Below are 15,000 nucleotides of genomic sequence, written 5' to 3'. Positions count from 1 at the left end.
AAACGAAACGAGTGCGTTAGTCTCAGGGAACAAGTTTTATTTGTATTTACAAATAGACGATATCGATTTTTCACGTAACATTCTATACTTTACGATCGTCCCGTACTAGATCTCCATTCTGTAAAAGCTCTTTCCCATAATCCATAAGTTCTCTTTGAAGTAACATCAAATTTAAGTCAAGTATTAAATTCATCGGTGACGCGGCAGTTGGTATCTACGACGTGATTCAATTGATCTACCTTTACATAAGCGTTCAACAATCTTACCCTTTCCGTCTCGTATATTCGTTCTTTGTTTTCTTGCTTTTTTTTTGTTCCTTTTTTTTTCATCTTCGACACACGTCAATTCAAAGGTACCAAAGTTAATACATGTATCCCTTACATATACAATCGTTCCCCCAATCGTTAGATCGTAATATTTTCAATATTCGCCACGTATTCCGTGGCGAATTGTAATATCGTGACGGTTATTAATTACCGACGGACATGCGGTTAAGGGTCAGAACCGCGCGATCGCTGTAGTCTCGATTCTATCCTCCCCACTCCTTCCGCCATGCGCGTTACGTCGGCCAATCGTGTTACAAGTAGACAGAGCTTCCTCGGAAAGAGAAAAAAAAAAAAGATATTCTTGTGTTTCCGGCGCCGATCTTTTCCGTTTCGTTCGAACGATCCTTATTTTCGTTCCGCGTCATGTCGAGAGGTAAAGAGTAAGAGAAAGAAAGAAAAAATGAGAGACAAACAGAGAGACAGAGAGAGAGAAAGAAAGAGAGAAAGAGAGAGAAAGAGAGAGAGAAAGGGAAAGAGATAGCTAGCGTTAAGTCAAGTTTTCTCCCATTCGTGACTTCTACAAGAACGCCCGGTGGACGTTGCCTGCATGGCCGAGAGATTGGAAAGTTCTAGAACTTTCGCACGCGTCCTCATTTCCGGGATGTATCAAGAGATGCGCGGCGAACCGTCGCTTTTGCGTCCGCTTTAAGATCGACGTTCTACACCTGACGCTTCTCCAACGCCATTTCCTGTTCTCCTCAGGTATCCTTATCCTTACTCTAATAAAGAATTTTTCCTCAATGAATTTAATTTGACAACTAACTTGTTATATTCCTCTTTAAATATTTTACAGCGTCTTATACGGTTATGTACATATTTGTCTATGTTATTTGCGGTTAAGAACAATTTTTTTCTTTCCCAATGACGTTTGCTTTTCTTTAATGAAGAACTTTACTCAATGAATTTGACGACCGTAAAATATTCTTTAGAAATTTTACGACGTGTATATGGTTAACGGTACTTATGTAATTTCTGTTATGAAATTTTGTGCTAGGAAAATTTTCTCACGTACATGCACGCACTATTCTTCCCCCTTCTTATTCATATTCCTCTGCTCTAATAAACAGGCATAGAATTTTACTGAATGAATTTGACAATCGTAAACTCTTGTTTACAAATTTAACGCGTGTATGTGGTTGTACGGCACGTATGCTATTTGTGGTTGGGAATATTTTCTTTTTCAAACTCCCACACGCACTAATACTTATCTCTCTCTCTCTCTCTCTCTCTCCCTTCCCCCTCCGTCGTATCCTTCTATACTAGTAAATGTCATGAATAAACATCAATGAATTTAAGTATCGTAAGCTTTTGTTTATAAATTTTACTTAGGATGTATAGCTACATATGTACATAATTAGTGGTTAAGAAAAATTTCTTTTCTCTCTCTCTCTCTCTCTCTCTCTCTCTCTCTCTCTCTCTCTCTCTCTCTCTTTCTCTCTTGGACGTGTGTGCGCTGTCTTTAACTTTCAGATTGCGTAGATATTAATTAATCGTTGAATCGATCATTTTCGACCTCTACGGATATTCGATTATTATTTCTCGATTTAATAATAAACCAATAGAAAAGAGAGAGAGAGGACATTTTTATTGATGACCAATCAATGAGTCGAAAAAAAACTATGTTACGTCTATCGATTGTCCTTTCTATCGATCGTAATTCGTGTCATATTTGTTTGCTAACTTATTATAGATTTTCTTTCATTAAGAAGTTTATTTTTTCTAAACTTTTCTAACCTTTTTTCAAAGATTTTTGATACGTTGAAGTTATCGAGTACTTACCTTGAAGGGAAATTTGCTTGCAAGAGAAGCTTAAGAGATAGAGATAGAGATAGAGATAGAGAGATAGAGAGAGAGAGAGAGAGAAAGAGAGAGAGGAAGAGGTAGAGAGAGAGAGAGTGTGTGTGTATGATGTTTATATGTGTATGAGAAAGAAAAGGAAAGAGAGAGAGAGAAAGAAAGAAAAAGAGAGAGAGAGAGAAAGAAAGAAAAAGAGAGAGAGAGAAAGAAAGAGAGTGAGAGAGAGAGAGAGAGAGAAAGAGAGAAAGAGAGAGATAAGCTTTCGTTCGTACTAAGCTCACGTTACGAGGTTACGTTGTGACGTCGAGCGATAAAATATTTCTCGGTTCCATCTATCCACAGTGGCGAAGGCCACTGGCTCTGGCAACATTAACTTCTACTGACAATGAGAAAGGAGTTGGCTTTTACTCATGGATACCTATTAATTAACCCTCTACTAACATCGAACGAATCAATTCTATGTATTCCTTCTTAAATCATCGTGTCTGTTTACGTGTCTGTTTACGATAGAAAAAAAAAAAAAAAAGAAAAATGTAAACAAAAGAAAAGAAAAATAAAAGGATACACAGGTAATTAAATCACATCATTTATTAGAACAATAAACATTTAATATCAATACTCGGGATTGATCTTATAATAATATTTATTCTTATAATTGTGAATGATACGATATTTTTTCTCTCTCAATGGAATTTCTTTCGTCTTCGATAAAGGATGAATATGTTTGATTATGAATTTCAAACATGATCATATATTATATTTTTATCGTGTATAACCATCGTTGTATCCTTATTTACGATAGAAAATATAGGGAAAATAAGTTTTCCCGTTGCGAAAGATTCCCTCGTAATTAAATTACACCTACTGCTAATGTCGTTATTGATCTTGCAATTATAGGTAGGACAGTATTTCTCTCTCTTTCTCTCTGGCTCTCTCCTCCCCTCTCTCTCAATGGAATTTCTTTCATCTTCAGTAAAAAAGAAAGAAAGAGAGAAAGAAAAGGAAAATAAAAGAAAAATTTTATTAACGAATTAAAAATATTGCCACGAATTATATCGATACCGTAACTATCGCGTTGTAATTATTTACGATCGAATATACAGGAAATTAATTCCCTTGCAGAAGATTCGCACATAATTAAATTTACACCCGCTATTAATATCGATATTATTGATCTTTATAATTATGCGCGGGATAATATTTATCTCTCAATGGAATTTAAATTTGTTTTATTTCAGGCATTAAAAAAAAAAAACAAAAAAAAAAAATTCATTACGAATATAGAGCCTAGCCACGTATTATATCAATTCCGTAATCATCATGTTTCCTCTTATTTACAATAGCAAAAAAAAAGGGAAGGAAAATAATTACCTTGCAAAGGATTCGCTCGTAATTAAATTACACCCACTATTAATACTGACATTGATCTTACTATTGCGCGTAGGATTATATTTCTTTAACAATGAAATCTCTTTTTTATCTCTTAAGTGAAAAGAGAAAAAGTTTATAATAAATTTAGAACGTAGCCACGAATTATCGAAGAAACGTGATAGGATTGCATCCGGGTTGTTTAGTTAATAAAACGACGATTAAAAATAAAAGATGAAGGAGATAAAGGAAAGGTTAGTTAATGTATAATATGAAATGTCTTTCTATTGTAAGACAGGAAATGCACAGGACATTTAATGATACCAATTGATTCGATATATATATATATACACGCACATACGCACATTCTTTTACTAGACTCAATGTTATTTTATGGGATTGTGCTTTGAAATGTATTTTTTCCCTTTTCTTTTTCTTTTCTTTTTTTTACTTTTCGCAATGGGAAATGATCCTTGAAAGTCATATTATTAATATTATTATTATTATTATTATTATTATTATTATTATTATTATTATTATTATTATTATTATTATTATTATTATCTTTTAGTTTTATATTTTATCTTGAATAAAAAATATATATATATATATATATATTATTATAATATACGAATGGAAAAAGATTAATGTCGATGTATCGTCTAATCTATTTTGAGATCAACCGAACGCGCGAGACTATTCGATTATGTTATTGTAACAGTTGTAAGGCGTCGTTCTTTAAAGATAATTTATTAAAATTGACGGAACTTATTGCGCAATATATTCTCTTTTATACATCTCGAACGTGTGCTCGTTATAGCGAAAGTTCCAAATCTTGAGAATATTTTATCGTAAAAATTTGGTAATGTTGTATATTAAAATAAAAAAAAAGGAAAAAAAATGTGGGCGGAGACATAGGGGGGAGGGCGAAAACATATTCGTCAGTAAACAATCAAAGTAATTGTAGTGATTAAATGAAAAGCTTGGATGGGTCGTTAGAACATTTCTAACTCGAAGCTTTCTTTCTTTGGTTAATATTAAAAAAAAAAAAAAAAAAAAAAAAGAGAAAAGAAAAAAAAAGAAAAAAAAATAGAACGAGAATACTTATAGGTATACTTGCAATATATAATCGGTTGATCCATTTATCGATGTCTGTCTGTCACAATTGATTTAGATTGATATATGTACATATATAAAAAGTATGGTAAGGGAGAGCCAGACATTTTTTTTCTTTCCTTCCAAGATAACACATTCGTTCGACTGGAGTTAATTACCGTAACGAGTCTTATCTATAATATTAAGATAAAAAAAAAAAGAAGAAGAAGAAGAAGAAGAGAGACAGAGAGAAAAAAAAAGAAGAGACATTGATAATTTGATTTTTTATTCTCTCTCTCTCTCTCTCTCTCTCTCTCTCTCTCTCTCTCTTTCTCAATCTATCTATCTATCTTTTTTTCTCTTTCCTTCATTTTACGAGGTTATATGTAAACTAGAGGAACGTATAAGCTGATTATGACTATCGATAAATAAATTAAATCTTACTTGAATGTATTCCTTTTATTAATAAATTTTCATTACATGATACGAATGAGAAAAACGAAGCCACGTGCCCTCCTTCCCATTCAACCCCTTTACGTGGCGGGGGGGTTGCGCTTGGAATCGGTGGGAATAGCAGATTAGTAGATAAGTTCGGTGATAAATCAAGAAACAGCTGCAGTTTGATTGTATAATGCAGGTGTAAAGGAGTAGTAAAGCCGTAGCAGATGTCTGTCGAATTTATCTTTTGTATAATAGAAGGCAAGAGTTCCTTGTTTCTTCCTTTTTTTTCTTTTTTCTCTCTTTTATTCTCTTCTTCTCAAGTATGTTTTCACAACGTTCCAGGTAAACTCGACAACGTTTAGGTACCTACCATAAATATACATATATATATATATATATATATATATATATATATACACATATATATAATATGTATTTATATCTCGTGACACTAGCTAAGCAAAACTTTCCACGGGGAAAAAGTAACAGCTAGACTTCCATTTGACTCGATCCTGCAAGACTACCGCCTCCGTTTTCCTTCTTGTTGTTGTTACCTTCCTATGCGATAGATAAAACCCGTAACGATCCCACGGTTAAAAAGTATATATCTATATATACTTTATGCATCCATGTGCATATATATGTATGCATATGTTTGTGTATATATATATATATATGAATATATATATATATATATATATATATATATATATATATGAATAGACGTATGTGGTGCCAGTGTACGTTGCTACGTTTACGAAGAGCGTTTATTGAAACGAGTATATAGGGTGAGTCATTTGACTTTTCCATTTTGATTAATCTTGAAAATTAAATGGACTTTAGGAATTATATGTCCATTACATTGTAATATTAACATGTTTATAAACGTTTTTATAACTTATTATAAGTTCGTTCCTTTTTATACTTTTTTATCATCTTTCTTTCTTTCTTTCTTTATTTCTTTTTATCTTTTTTTTTTTTTTTTTTTTTTTCTTATAAAATCTATGCCTTCGAAGTTAGTTGCTATGCCTCACCCTATACGTATATACTTACATGTATCGCAATGAAGTTCGCTTACAAATGAGCCACGCTGAACTCTATCTATTTTTCTTCTACTTCTTTTACTTCTGTTTTTCTCTCTCTCTCTCTCTCTCTTTCTCTCTCTCTCTCTCTCTATCTTTCATATATCCATCTATAAGTAAAACGAGTTTCAATATTCCACCACTTGGATAAACGTTTTCTTCATTGTATTTGCAAAGAAGAAAAGTTACATGTCTATTTCTTACGGATAGTCAAAATCAACTGGTTAAATCATGCTATCACTAGGGGGAGGAGAGAGAGAGAAGAACTTTTGAGGGCTAGAATGCAAAGTGGAAAGATACTTGGAACTTTCCACGTCTCTTGTTTTACCACCTACCCTGTCTAATATTATCTAACAGATAAAATCGATTTATTAAACAGATCGTTCTATACTTCGATTGGTAATTTTCCTTCTATGGAATTCCACGTTTGATATGTATTTACCAAGTTTTCCGCCTCGTTTTCCTATTATTTATATATTTGTATACGTCCGTTTTAATAATGCACGTCGAATATTCAAGGTTAATATATAATTAGGTGCATACACTCGCGGGCTTAGATTTCAAAAGATCCGGGGCGTCACTAATTTTTAGAAACTCCTACGTATTTATAAAATAAATCAATTATATGGTAATAATGAAACGATATATACACTTTCTAAATTCAATTAAGTATGTATCATATGTAAGGCATAAATATAGAGATAAAAATTCTATACTGATATTAAAATCGATATTAAATTAAATTTATTATATAATATAAATTTATATATTTGTTCGCGTAGAGAAGGGTTTATATATATATATATATGTATGAATATATATGTCTTACAGAGTGCGCATCTCGAGACGACCTTCTATATTGCATGTGCGTAAATTCGTCATTGGCAACGTACATATGTATATAGTTATGAAAAAATTAAAACGTAATATTATGCTCCACTCGAAACATTGAATTCTCGTGACTAAAATATTCATTGTTTATATATATTTATTTTGCGATTGAGGAAACTCATGAACTATCCATTTATTTTCTCCCCAATGAAATTTCATTCTAATGAGAGACGCATAAAATCGCTGATATATTTTACTTTCCCTGCTAACATTTAGTTTCGTGTTACTGGGTCAGTGGAAATGTTCAGTCAGAGGCTATTTCGATGACAGTAACCTATATTCCCAGCGGCTTTGCAGTGTCGAACTAAAGATAGAATCTCGCATCTAAATTTTCATTTTGCTCGAGTAAACTTCTCCCCCTCCCTCATCCCTTTCGTCTCAATATCTCGTCTTCTTAATAACCGATGATAATATACCTACGAACATATAGATATTTTATCTATGTATATTTATATAAATGTATGTGTTTGTGTCACAGTTATCAATACATTGATAAAATAATTAAAATTTTCTATATATATATATATGCAAATAAAGTATTTTATATATCTAAATGAATTATATAAAATATAACTATATATATATATATGTATATACATATGCGATATATCATAGAACTGGCCACAGACTCACACAGTTAATAATATTGAAAATTTCCAGTAATGAATACCAAATACAATCCTTTTTGGTATCACAAAATACATATTTTAATTGCGACGTCAGAAATTTCAATGGAAAAAATACTAATACCATTTATTTACAGTATATTCTTTTTTTATTTTTCCTCTCGACATATATTATTTTTATCAACGAACTTATAATACATTGTAACTTAAAAAATATAATTGACGATGTTACGTAAACGTGAAAAAGAAGTAAAGACTCGCTTTCGGTCTCGGCACGCTATGTCGGGTTGCTTTGAAGAAAAACGCACGATACGCATTTTTATTGCTTTTCCGTTCTTGCGGTAAATGCATGACATGCATTTTTATCGGCCTCTTTGAAATATGACGTTTAAGTTTTATTAAAAATAAAATCTCCATCTTGATTTTATTTCATATAAAAAGATAGAGCTTAGCGATAAAATAACGAAAGCATTTTTTTACATCCTTCTCAATACATAGGCACATATTATATATATTAATATATATACATATATGCATACACACGTACATATATACATATATATAAAACGTATGATATTTTTAGTATATAGATCGCGTTTCTTCTTGGTGATGCTCGAAACGATTCGTTTCGGTGTCGCCGTTTCATCACCAACGTTAAAATGCTCTTGGCACTGGTAGATTCACGTGGGAGAATAGTTTCGTAAAACGAAAAGAAGATCATTAGTATGGGTAACTGAAAGACTTCTTAAAAAAGAAAAAGAAAACAAAATAGAAAAGAAATCAAGAAAAAGGAAGAAAAAAAAAAAAAAAGAAAAGAGAAAAAGATCAACCAATACAATTTTTATCCAGTAAATAACTATGCAATGGATATAGGTACCAATACCTTTTTATACATATAGATATATAACCAACGTGTATACACGAAGTTTCCGCACGATCTAACATTTGAGATATTCTTAGATACCATAAAAGCGTGTGTACACATACGATTCCTTTGATATACTTCACTCGAATGTTTTCTATTATAGTACACTACGTTACAATAAAAGAGACACAGAGAGAGAGAGAGAGAGAGAGAGAGAGAGAGAGAGAGAGGACACAAGACGCGCAAGTAACACAACATAGTTTTTATCTTACGAGATATTCTCCGATTGTTAGATGCAAAGAAAGAAATAAACAAACGCGTACACGTAAACACACATATGTATATGTATATATATATATATATATATATATATATATATATACATAAACAATATAAAAACATCTAGTGCCCTTCTCGAAGGATCTCTCATAGTAGAGTAGTAGTAGTAGTAGTAGTAGTGTAGTGAGAAAAGCTCTTAAGACGGTCGATCGTGTCTCCTCTTTCCAACAAATCGGCACACGGCTCTCTCAGGGTTCTTTGGGTCATGGAATCAATAGAGAGAAAGAGTGAGAGTATATATATATATATATATGATTATATCTATGTGTACGAGAGAGAAATAGATAGATAGATATAGATAGATAGAAGTCTGGTGGTTGCTCGTGCGCATCCCCATGAACATTATGTTCAAGTTAGAAACGTACATATGTACATACTTACATATAGGAAGCATTAGAAATACATAAACGAATACCTATCTTCCTTTACTTCCTTCCTTCGTTCCTTCCTTCATCTTTTATCCAATACCATAGTTGGCTTTGCTTTACTAAAAAATATCGCTTTGGTATAACCGAAAGGCACGACTTGATCGTACCTTTTTGACTCGGTTCTAACCGGTTCCTCCCGTTCTCCGTCTAATCTCTCTCTCTCTCTCTCTCTCTTTCTCTTTCCTTCTTTCCCTCTTTCTTTTTCGCTCTCTACAACTATCTAGCTTGCTTTCTCTGTCTTTCTTTTTCATTCTTTGTAACTATCTAACTTTCTCTCTCTCTCTCTCTCTCTCTCTATCTCTATCTCTATCTGCCTATCTATCATTCTTTTTCATTCTCTATAACTATCTAACTTTCTCTTTCCCTCTTTCTCTCTCTCTCTCTCTCTCTCTCTATCTCTTTTTCTCTCTCCTGTTCAACTGCTCTAAAACTATACTCACGCTATCTCTCTCTCTCTCTCTCTCTTTGGTGTTTCTCTATCCTTAGTTAGAAACTAATCGGCCAAAGGATTATTACGGGTCACCGGGTGTTCAACCTTCCGTATATACCTAGCACGGTTCGATACCACGAGAACGCCGGCTCGATTATTATAAATAGAGAGTCGCCGAAATATTTGCGTCATTCGACTGAGGACGACGATAACAATAACGACTACGACTATAACGACAACGACTACGACGACGACGACGACGACGACGACGATGATGACGACGACGACGACGACGAGAACGAGGATGGAATTAATTGCACCGAGATAATTTCATCAAGAGGATATCGATATTTTCGTCGTTATATTCGTCGTTATCTTTGGTCGCATCGAGAATATAAATTTCTTTTTTTTTTTTTTCTTCTTTTTTTTATTCGTATATGAATTTTATCATAATTGAGAATTACGATTATTATCATATTTGATAAACGTATAACCAAATGATGATTTCTTTATAGATATATCAGCTATTTGGAAATTTTATTTCATTTATCCTTTTATTTATTTTCTTTTTTTTGTACCATTCTTTTCAGATTGATCATGATATTATATTTGTCGAGTGAGCACGCACGCGAGAGAGAGAGAGAGAGAGAGAGAGAGAGAGAGAGAGAGAGAGAGAGGGAGAGAATCAGAGAGAAAGAGAAGGAAAAGGGACGGAATTTATTCAATTAATCAGTCCTTGATACAAACACAAACACGCGCAATATATATTTCGTTGTAAATATTATTCTACTATAATATTTACTATGTATTTTTGGACACTAGGCACTTCTACTTATATCGACTAAACCGCGAAAGCTGATTGCTCTTCGAGCTAGTGGAGTTTATAATTTTGGAAAGTGATTGAGTTTAATACATGTGTATGTGTGTGTGTGTGCGTGTGTGTGTGTGTGTGTGTGGGTGTGTGCATGCACGAATGTAAGTATTGAAAGATTCCGTGGCGTAATACTTATTTAACGGCCTGTGATCTCGTGTTTCTATTTGAAAGTTGCATTAGAGAAATGAAAATTTTACTTTTCATTGATGCCAATCGATTTTTAAGATTAACATGTATTATAATGAGAATTATCGTGTCTCTTTTTATTTTATGTTTAAATATAAACAAAGATTGGACCATAAAAGTTGTTAACTGGGCGACTTTAAAAATCAATCGATTTTTTCAATCTTTCGACACGCTTTTAGGCTTATCTGTATTTCTTTTTTTCTAGATTGTTAAATTAAATGTCCCTAAAACAGGGAGCGTAAAAAGTTACTAAAAGGTATGATAAATCGTTAAAAAATCGTTCAAGTACTTTTGCAACCACCCTGTAGATATCAAGAATAACAAAGTCTTCAATGTGTGGGTTAAATATATGTAAATGCGACGTAATAATACCGTGAAAGGGAATTGTGTTACGTCTTAGAAATTTCTACATAAGAACTTCCTTGAGAATCGGCGATTCAATTTCACGAGAACAAATTACGCTTTGTGCGCATAATTAGAAATATTTTCTAGCGGAATAAGTTTCAGCACGGGTTTTTTCTTTTTTTTTTTTTTCTTTTTTTTTTTTTTTAAATGACTATAGGGTTCCTTCTTTTCCCCGTTTCTTTTTTTCATCCTTGTTCTTTTTTTTTTTTTTTTTATTCCTACTAAAAAAACATTCCCGCATAATACACGCGATAATATATCTGCAATGTTCTATATTATTGTCGACGATATAATTCGTAAACCTTAAAAACGTTACGATAACACCTAATCTGTGTCGACAGGGAGAACGCGACGTACGCATGTGTGTACATGTGTATGTGCATGGTGCGTGTATATATACACGTATTCATATGTATATGTGTGTGTGTGGGTAATTCACAGTGAAATAATATTCACCGTTCAAAAACGGTTCGATGTAAACGTAGCACGCGTCTTTTTTTATCGGATGATTCAGAAAACACTCTCCTCGCTCGTGTATGGCTCACACCGTTAAACGGAATGGAATATTTTTCTACCGTCAAATTGAATTGTCGAAAATAAACCGAGACGTTCAGAGATTATCACGATTTATCCTTAAAACTACATTATCGACAAAAATAAAGATAAAAAGAATGTAAGGAAAAAAAATTTATATATATATATATATATATATATATATAGAGAGAGAGAGAGAGAGAGAGAGAGAGAGAGAGAGAGAGAGAGATATGTATATATGAAACACATAATACAATTTTTCCTACAGATTTGAGAAAGACGAGGAGATAAAATTTTTTTTTCTTTAGTTTAAAAGAGCTCATTTAATGTCATGGCGCTGATATCAATCGTAAACGAGTAAAGATGCTAAGTCTACGTTTACTAACGTATTTACGTAAATTCAGGTTAAATTTTCATTTTTAACCAAACTCTTTTTTATACGTACGAAGAAGAAGAGAAAAAAGAAAAAGAAATATATTTCTGAAGGTTATAAACGATGATACAGAAACCATTTCGTTCGATAACCTTTATCGACGTTTCCTCGTAATCGTTTTTCATTCATTGGCTTGCCATTCTATTCTCGTCGAATTAAACAGCCAATAAGGAGTTCCCCCGTGAACGTGGATCTATTGCGAATGTAAACTTACTTTCCTATTTTCCTGTTTTATAGTTTAATTCGTATGATGGATCAAGATGGCGCCACATACTTTGGTTAAGTTTATGTCGTACGTCGCTACATCTATCGGTAAAACCGTAAACCAATGTACAAGCTGTCCGACGCACAGTATTCAGCATCGTCTCAACAGGACGGCACGTCGCGCGATACCTTTCGCGTACGTGCGAATATTTTTCAGCGAAGGAAAATAAGAAAGGAAGGAAGGAAGGAAGGAAGGAAGGAAAGAAGGAAGCAAAGTAAAGGAAAGAAAAGAAAAGAAAAAAAAGAATAAAAAGGAGAAACAGAAGGACTAACGAAACGAAGTAAAGAAAAGGAAGAATAAGAAGAAATAGGGAAAGAGACAGAGAGAGAGAGAGAGAGAGAGAGAGAGAGAGAGAGAAAGAGAAAGAGAAAGAGAGAGAATCAGGTCGCCATCTTTACGGAAGCATTTATCCTCGAACCAACAATTCACTTGTCATGGATAATATTACGAAATAATATTGGCTCTACCTCTTTTTGTCCTTCTGTCTATTCGTTTGCTTGTCCGTTGATCTGTCTCTGCGTTCTGTAATCGTGCGCCCGAATAATTTCGAGTGAGATCGATCGGCGGTCGCGTGTAACACGGTGAACGCACATTCGAGCTTTCATTTCCTTTCGTATAATAGGAAAGGAAGGAAGGAAGGAAGGAAAGAAGAGACTTGAAGACACAGACTTATTCGATTCACGAAAGAGAAAACTGAAGGTTTCGTTAAATTGATTAGCGTGACTTCGCGATATCCCAACTCTCCGTGTCTTGCACTCTTCGGTGAGTGAGCAAGTAAGTAAGTAAGTAAGTAAGTAAGTGATTGAGTGAGAGTGAGTGAGCGCGCGAGCACGAGCAAGTGTGGCAAAGTGGTATCATAGCTACTACTATTACTATACTACTGTATTCGAGAGAGAGAGAGAGAGAGAGAGAGAGAGAGAGAAAAAGAGAGAGCGAGCGAGCGAGCGAGCGAGAGAGAGAGAGAGAGAGAGAGAGAGGGAGAGAGAGAAAGTGTCAGTGAACGAGGTGAACCAAAAGAGAGAAAGCAATAGACAATATACATATACATGCCGTTTGTTGCTAGCGCGAACGCTTTCTGGCGTTCGATTAGATTATTAAATATTTGTTGAAAGAAGATAGTAGAAGGAAGAAGAGACAAAAAAGAAAAAGAGGGGAAAAAGAAAAAAAAAGGGAAAGAGAGGAAGATAAAAGTTTCAAAACATAGAGGAAGATAATAACAATAAGAGAGAAATATATCGAAGGGTGTTGTTGGACATTCGTGATCGAAAGAAGACGCGACGAGGAGTACCCGGGTGCTGGTGCTGCTACTGCTGCGGTAGTGGTGGTGGCACGAACGACGATGAAGATGGCGCGAGGCGCGGAGGAGGATCTCTGCTGACCCATTTTTTCGCGCGAACAACTTGCCGTTTGTCTGCCGTCCAAAGCGGAGTCCTTGCATTTCTTCTATCAACGAAGAAAAGGATCTCGACGTCTGTCAACTCGGTGACGCCCTTTAATGGTGGTGTCGGCGGCAGTGACGGCGGTGGCGGGGATGGTGGTTGTTGTTATTCTGTAGTAGTAGTAATAGTAATAGTAAAAGAACTATCAGTAATAATACTAATAATAGTAATAGTAGTTATAACAGACGAAAAGGGAAGAAGAGGAGGAGGAGGAAGAAGAAGAAAAGGGGGAGGAGGAGGAGGACAAAAAGAAGAAGAAGAAGAAGAAGTAGTAGAAGTTTGGAGGAGTGAACGAAATAGTGGCGGAGGAGAAGAAGGCGGGACGGAAGGAAGAAAGAAAAGAAGAGGAAGAGAAGGAAATCTTAGAGAGGAGGAATACGAGGAGGACGACGCCGAGGAGGAGGAGAAGGAGGAGGAGGAGGAGGAGGAGGAGACTCTGTCGGTGCAGCAATTCCGGTGACACGGTGGTTCGTGGCTCGTGTTAGTACTGATCTAACAGAAATAGGAACATATAATAATAAATAGAAATAAAAAGTAAAGGTAATCGAATTGAATTAAATTATAATTATTATTGTAATTGAACTGTTTCAACGGTGATAGATAAAATTAACGGTCAAACGAGACCGAAGGATAAAAGTAGCCGGTAATATTAGATCGGTGTGTCGGTGTTCCTCGGTGAATCGAGTTTCAAAGCGTGCCGTAGAAGTGTAAAACGCGGTGCGTGCGTTCGTTCGTTCGTTCGTTCGTTCGTTCGTTCGTTCGTTTCTTCGTTCGTTCGTTCGTTCGTTCGCTCGCCCGCCCGCCCGCTCGCGTGTACGTACGTGCGTGCGTGCGTGCGTGCGTGCGTGCGCATGTGGAGGAGGAAGGTTCGTTCGCGAGTAACGACGAGCGGCGGCGGCAGCGGTGGTGGTCGTGGTACTGGTGGTGGTGGTAGTGGTGGTGGTGGTGGTGGTGGTGGTGGAGGTGGTGGCGGCGGCGGCGGCGGTGGTGGCGGAGAGTTGGCGGCCTCGTGAAGACTGGAAGGAAGTTTTTGGTTCTCTCGTCAGGAAGAGAGAGAGAGAGGTGGTGGTGTTTAAAGGGTGAAGAAAGAGAGAGAGACAGAGAAAGTGAGGAGAAGGGGAAGGAGTAAATCAAAATTGTGAAAAGGCCGGAGGTGGTCGACGGGCCCCTGAGAGG

The 15,000-nt window shown here is 35.0% G+C and overlaps 1 protein-coding gene and 1 long non-coding RNA gene across 2 annotated transcripts in view; one reads left to right on the top strand and one right to left on the bottom strand.

Moving 5' to 3' along the window:
* Window positions 1-5,026: 5,026 nt before the first annotated feature.
* LOC124951071 lies at window positions 5,027-9,521 on the bottom strand. Its single transcript, XR_007101510.1, has 2 exons — window positions 6,081-9,521; window positions 5,027-5,393 (listed from the first exon to the last, which is right to left on the bottom strand). It is a non-coding gene; the product is annotated as an uncharacterized LOC124951071 (long non-coding RNA).
* Window positions 9,522-12,412: 2,891 nt separating this feature from the next.
* The window catches only part of LOC124951069 (cAMP-dependent protein kinase catalytic subunit 1), a 4,618-nt gene continuing 2,030 nt past the window's right edge, over window positions 12,413-15,000 (top strand). Inside the window, exon 1 of the mRNA XM_047498849.1 lies at window positions 12,413-15,000. This exon is cut by the window's right edge and continues 2,030 nt beyond it. The gene's annotated coding sequence lies outside the window, so the exon portion shown is untranslated.

Source organism: Vespa velutina, chromosome 8 (genome assembly GCF_912470025.1).
Source record: "Vespa velutina chromosome 8, iVesVel2.1, whole genome shotgun sequence".
Taxonomy (NCBI): domain Eukaryota; kingdom Metazoa; phylum Arthropoda; class Insecta; order Hymenoptera; family Vespidae; genus Vespa; species Vespa velutina.
Note: the sequence above shows the minus strand (reverse complement) of the source record. Positions and strands in the feature narration are given on the sequence as shown.